Genomic DNA, 7,228 nt, shown 5'->3' with positions numbered 1-7,228 from the left:
CTGGGAAGACTTTCCAGACGCCTTATTATAAGTCGTCTAATAAGTCGTCCAGATGGAAGACTTTCCAGACGACTTATAATAAGTCGTCTGCGCAGTCTTTTGGATTGAAGTAAATACCTGACTCAAGATAGCAGCTTTCATTGATCTGCGGCCTCTGCTGCCCTCGTAAGCCAGTATCGGTGGAGACGGACTGTCTGCTCTGGGACCACCAATACTAGCACCCAATTCCGGCATAGCTGTGTACGTCTAGACCTGAAGAACTTGTATAAACCCATCCACGGTGTAACAGCCAGCAATTTCTTTGTTCCACAAAGAGTCCATCAGCACCTTAAACGCGACTCTCCCCCATGGATAATTCTCAAACCGTTCTAAATCCATCACTAGCCTTGCCAGAGTAGATCGTGTAGCGGTTGAAAACTTTCTCCCTTCAATGAATCCAGTGAAGATGGAGAGGTACGCGAGCCGCTTGCGATCTTCCCTGGACCAATCCCCGCATCTCTTCAGTGCTGCTATTATCTGATCAGTAGTTGGCCCAGCTTCCAGATGAACTCCCAGCATCCCCCAGAAAGAAACCATCTCTGGGGTAACGTCACATTTTGGTGTCTCAAGGTCCTCGATGTACTCGCAGTTTAGACCAGTGAGGTTTTCAAACTCTAACAGTGAAAACCTCAAAGGTTCTGGACCAACGAGAGACCACATCTCATACTTCTTCTTAATGTCCAGCTTGAAACTGAGCATGTAGTGAACCAGCCTTGAAGCCCAACCAAATCCCTGCTCCTTGAACTTGATGAAAACTCCCAAACTCGACTCCTTGAGCTCTTCAAATTCGTCATCAGTAAGAGCTTTCCTAAGAGCAGTATGCAACTTGCTGTTATCCGTATGATACGAAATGCTATTGTGGGCTTCTGGTTCTTCCCCTGATGTGTATAACCTACGGGGGAGTTCTGGAATATCCATCCTTTTTGTCTGCAAAATAATCAAAGACAACAATATAAGTCCAGACGACTTAGTAGACGACTTAAATTACTTACAAGTCTTCCAGTCGCAGAAGGAGTTGGAGTACTCGTCATTGCGGTTATAGATCTGAAAAAATAAACGTGAAACGGTGAGAATGAGTAAATTGATAGAGACAACGTTTTATGTTCATCTTTTCCTCGAGATTGATGACTTAGCGGCGTTAGGGTTTACAGAGAAACGGCGCTAAGGTTTACAGAGAAGAAGCGGCGGCGCTAGGGTTTAGAAGAAGCGGCGGCGCTAGTGTTTAGAACGTTGGTGACCACGGTGGCGAGGGCGACGGTTTGTTCGGATATAGTGGAAGCGGCGGCGCTAGGGTTTAGAGGAATCGGCGGCGCTAGGGTTTAGAGGAATCGGCGGCGCTAGGGTTTAGAGGAATCGGCGGCGCTAGGGTTTAGAGGAATCGGCGGCGCTAGGGTTTAGAGGAATCGGCGGCGCTAGGGTTTAGAGGAATCGGCGGCGCTAGGGTTTAGAGGAATCGGCGGCGCTAGGGTTTAGAGGAATCGGCGGCGCTAGGGTTTAGAGGAATCGGCGGCGCTAGGGTTTAGAGGAATCGGCGGCGCTAGGGTTTAGAGGAATCGGCGCGGCTAGGGTTAGAAGAAGCTGCGGCGACAACGGTGAGAATGAAGTGAGATAGATAGCCGATGTTGAGAACGATGGTTTGTTCGGAAATCGTGGGAATTCGAAATCGCCTTTGAGAGGGAGAACTGTTAGGGTTTCTGAATTTCGCGAAAAATGAAACAAAAAAATAAAAATCACCTTATATATTGGGTAAATAATCCGGTTAGCTTTAAAATTACATTGGTAAACTTTAAGGTTTGGTCCGGTTTAGACGACTTATTCTGGCTGATAATGTACAACAGACGACTTAATATTTAGTCGTCTGTTTTCAGACGACAAAATATTAAGTCGTCCTAGACCCTAAAATGAACCCCTAAACTAAAATGACTAGATTAACTAACTAACCACGTTATAAAATCAAATTATACTTAAATAGTGTTTACTATACACAGAAATGAACACGCATAAGTAATTTTAAAAATTTTCAAAAACGGTTTTAATGCTTTCCAACATCTAACCCTAAGAACACATACAATACTACAACATATGTTGATGAAACATAAACTTAAGAATATCATGACTCACTACTTTCACTCATCTATGCTGAAAACAATTGAAATTTGTTATATCTTAATTTATACCTCCTAAGACATATGTTAATTACATAATTCCCATTTTTCACTTATCAAAATATTTTTTACAAAATTTTTAAATTATGTTTAAGACTAACTGTCCAGACGACTTTCAGTTAAGTCGTCTGGACGACTTATTTTCAAGTCGTCTAAACAGACGACTTGCGAGGGGTAGAAACGTAAAAAGAATTCCGTTTTTTTGTTTGGTCACAAGGGGATAGTTGTAATTTCAATAGCCTTTTAGGTTACTTTTGCCTTTGACCCAAGTTGGGGTATTGTTTTGGGTTTGACTCCAAGTTTTGAGTCACACTTGGCAATTCTCCCATTTTAAGTTCGTTAAGAAATTCATTAATAGAAAAATTAAACCGTTTTTGCCGGTTAAACAAAATAAAACTAGTGAAAGAAATGCAGCTATTATAGGTGATGTATGGCATGTGACCATGTCCAATGAAAAGTTGATTGATGGAATAACATTATGATAAGCTGTGGAGATAATTTAAGACATAATTTTTCAGGACTAATAATGTTTGTATTTCAAGGATTTCCATTTATCTTATGCTATATTTTAACTACATACATTTTATGAACCCGTTGAAAACAATATTCATTCATGATCACTAGAGTTTTATAATGAGATTTAGTGTTGTCCATGCATCACTACTATAATTTAAATATGCATATTGGAAGTTGAATTTTTATTTATAGAAAATTATCACCATGAAACTTTAGTTTCATATACACATAAATTAGATCTGAAAATCTTATTTATTTGGCTTAAAATTTACTAGCAGAAAGGAATGATTCTGAATACATTGAATCAAATCATACAGTTATGATCAGGATATGAATCTGAAAGCAATCACGTCTCTTTTTTGACACAGAAAGTTATACACATTCAGACAGGGAATGTAAGAAGATAACATGACATAAACCACAAAATGATCGAAATAAATAATCCACTAAAACTTATCTCAAGTCCAGTATCACAAGTCGTCACCGACTACAATATCCCCCCCTCCCCTCCCTCCTCCCCCCCCCGTAGGATGTAACCACCGTGCATCTCATGGCCTGAAGACATTGCAGATGGTGGAGCTTCTGAAGCATACAAAAACATAAAACAAAATGTTGATATGCAGTAAATTTAGTCTGACTTGGTAAGAGCCTAAACCCGCGAATCGTCAATACTAGGGTTTTAAAATGAGAGATACTCTTTTATATATCTTGTAATTTTACTCTAAAATCGCCTCTAATAATAAAGATTTCTTTGCCTGTGGACGTAACCAATTTGGTGAAACATGTGTATTTTCCGCATTATCTTTTTGCATCCGTTGTAACACATAGCCAGTTCACTCTTTTCACATGTTACTGAAATCGAAACAGAGGAAGTAGACAAAAAGAATGCAGAATCTGCAACTATAAGATAATGATTATGGACAAGCATAAGCTACTTCTAAGTAAACTACTACGAGCACAACTATTCACATGTGTTTCTTGTCTCCTACGTATTGTGATTCGTCTTCTAGCTAGCTATCTAGAGAGAGACAGCGAGTGTCGCCGGCTCCCCTGTCATCAGGTCACCAATTTCCTTGACCTTCCGGCACTGGGCAGGCGTCAGCCCCCATACATGGTCTTACGACTTTGCGGAGACCTGTGTTTTTGGTAAACAGTCGCCCGGGCCTGGTCACTGCGACCCCCTTTGTGAGGGGGCACCTCTTCTCCCGAAGTTACGGGGCTATTTTGCCGAGTGAGGCGAGCTAAGTATAAGAGAAAGGAGCTTACCATAATAGGAACGTCGAGCTAAGTACAAGAGAAAGGAGCTTACCATAATAGGAACGGCGACGTTTTAATGGACCACTTGGATGATGTGGCTGCTAGTTCCAGTACCCTTCCGCCATGGAAGTCGACAGAAACAGGAACTCACGAACCTATATGTAAGAGCATGATTAACCCCGATCTCTTAGCCGAGATTCTTAGCTCATGATTTGACTTTTTTTTTTTTTTTTTTACACTTTTCTGATAAGTATCTCTTAGTCGAAGCTAAAAATCATGGTCTAAGGAGATTAATAAGAAACAAAAACACTAGTTTCAATGAACAGATTCGTTCTGTCTGGTTTGAAACACACAACAAAAGCTTAGCTCGATCGGTCTGAATCGTCTCCCGATGTCTCAATCCCTCCTTCATTTCAGTTTCTGATTCCTTTCTTCACACGGAGTTTAAAGATCAGAATCTTGATGACCCGACCCGTGTTTCTGGACCCGATCCGTACCAGCAACATAAATCAGTGTTCCTAGGCCCATTTTCTAACGTTTGATTTTCGTGGGCCCATACGATCTTGATTTCAGTAAGGTTTGATTTCAAGGTATTATATGATGAGTAAATGTGTGTGATTTAAAGTGAATCACGGATAGGTGATTTGTTCAGGGCCTTCAGGCGTAAACGAGAAGATACTTTGATGTTGTCTTTAAGGTTTCGAATAGTAATGCAAGAAATTGTATCGCGGTTAATAATAACAATTTCTTTTTTACATATACTTATGTATCTATACATTTTTTGTTGTTACAAAGTGAGTTTAACGAATCATTTCATTATAATGTAAATATTATTTCATGAAATAAAGATTGAGGTATTACAATATGAGTTTACAAATCATTTTTTTTTCTGACAAACGAGTTTACAAATCATAAAACCACTAAAATTGGTCTTACAATAAAAAGATAAAAAAATGTGTACGCAAAAGCGATTGGTACTTAAACCGTTTAACAATATAGTGAATATGTATAAAATAGCGATACAGTTTTGAAAAATCGAAGGAACATGGACGGAAAAAAAATATCTAAGACAATAAACTTTAACAAAAAAAAGCAACATTTTTTTTTTATTCGGCTACCTGAAAATCGAATAATTCCTCTCAAGGAAAAAAAAAGAGGTCTGCTCAAGGACTATCCTCAAATCTAAACAAGGACGCTCCACCTAAAAGGCTAAAACCAAAATCCAATCTGAAGACAAGATAGCTTAATAGCACTATCCTAATCAAACCAAACTCATTTCCGAAGCCGGCATGCTGAAAGACATGCAATATCCCACTATGCCAATATCCCACTCCGCGGTTTTATTACCTCCTCTTGCCATATACTATGAACAACAAATTTACTAGTTATCTATATATAAACGACAAAATGAAAACAAATACTTTTAATATAAATATTACAAGTGTATAAAAACAAAGGTGTCATATTACAAGCGTATGACTATAAAGTAGGAAATGTGGAGATATCATAGGTGAAGAGAGGAGGGCCCATGCACGACAACATCCAACAAAGTAAGTAGAGCTATCCATGTTTCCTTGGAGCTTTTCTTTTTTTGTTCACCAAAACTTTCATTTGTTCTCAAGCTTTTGCCTTATTCATCATTTTTTTTTATCTCTCTAAAGTCCAATCATACAATCTACTTATCTATCATCGCATTCCCTCTTACATTATAGTTTCCATGATTTCCGCCAAAAACCTTATACTGATTCTTAATATGTACTTCTCTTAAAATACAGATTATATTATAGCTCTAGTCTCTAGATCTTAACTATTATATATTTACCCCTCTTTTTTGTGATATGGAATATACTTTTTTTTCCCTAAAATTTGGTATATGGAATATACTTAATATATAGTTTATTTAATGAAAGTTTTACGTTTCAGTTCACTTCAACATCTGCACATTTTTAAACCAAAATATGATTCGTGTTATATAATGCATGTCTACTCGCAAAAATAGTAGAAGACAGTTTATGTACGTATATATTGTCCCGTTCAAGGTACTCAATTTTTTCCCAATCAGAGAGAGAAAACATAGGGATGTTGATTTTTTAGTCTATATAATATAATACTTACATGCTGTTTTTATTTTGTCTAAATGGCATGAATTTACATTTCATCATACATTCATACATAAGAAGATATTTATAAACATTATGCATATTATAGTCTACATTCTGCATGGAAAATTGAAATACAACTTTGTGTCTTGATCCTTGGGCATGCATCATAGAATCCAAGGTTTCGATTTGCTTTTACAATGTCGAGGCGAGCTAGATCCCATGTAATTATGCATTGCTATCAAACAAATCACATTCGCATTCGTTTATAACCAATAAACTATTTACTTTGTCTGTGAATTCTAAAGGATTACACAAATAAAAGAAATAGTATAAACACGTATTAAATTGATTATAAGATGAAGAATAAAGTAGAAAAATGGGGATATATATTATTAAAAGGACAAAACCAAGAAAGTCTTATATGATTCACATTTTAAACAGACACAAATTCTCATACACAAATGCTGCAGATAGATAATTAAAAGTATGTTGAAAAAAAAGATAATTAAAAGTATTTTCTTTTAAATATAAACTCAACACAGATTAGAGAATCGGTTTAGTTGACAATTTGACATTGTGGATTGCCTCGTTAGCTCTAAATTGATACGAATACAATGTACCCCATTCCCAATACTGCAGAGAAATAATAAAACCTGATAAATGTAATCAAACATGCTTTATAAGATAAGATTATAATTTGATTTACTCGAATGTACTTAATAATTAATACTAACTAGAGCTTAACCCGCACACCCGTGCGGATATTTCTTTTAGAATATATATAAACATTTTAAAACATAATAATTTAATTGTTACATTTTTACTAATTTAGTTTATTTTATTGTTGAGACCATATATTGCAGTACCCTATGTAGTTATACAGATAATAATTTGATCCATGTGTTAAATGTACCATGTCCTGTCAGATTTATATTAACATTTCTTTCATATATTATTTTATGATTTGAACGTATTATTAATTTTATGATGTTTTGGGTAAAATTTTAAATCAGTTTAAAATATTTAATTACTAATAATTTTTACACCTATACATTTTGGACATGTTAGAAGTGCAATATCTAACCATATAAACAAAACTTGGATAATTAAAACATGCATGACAGAATTCACAATTTCATGGTTGTTTTT

Source organism: Brassica oleracea, chromosome C6 (assembly GCF_000695525.1).
Source record: "Brassica oleracea var. oleracea cultivar TO1000 chromosome C6, BOL, whole genome shotgun sequence".
Taxonomy (NCBI): Eukaryota; Viridiplantae; Streptophyta; class Magnoliopsida; order Brassicales; family Brassicaceae; genus Brassica; species Brassica oleracea.
This window is presented reverse-complemented; position numbering follows the sequence as displayed.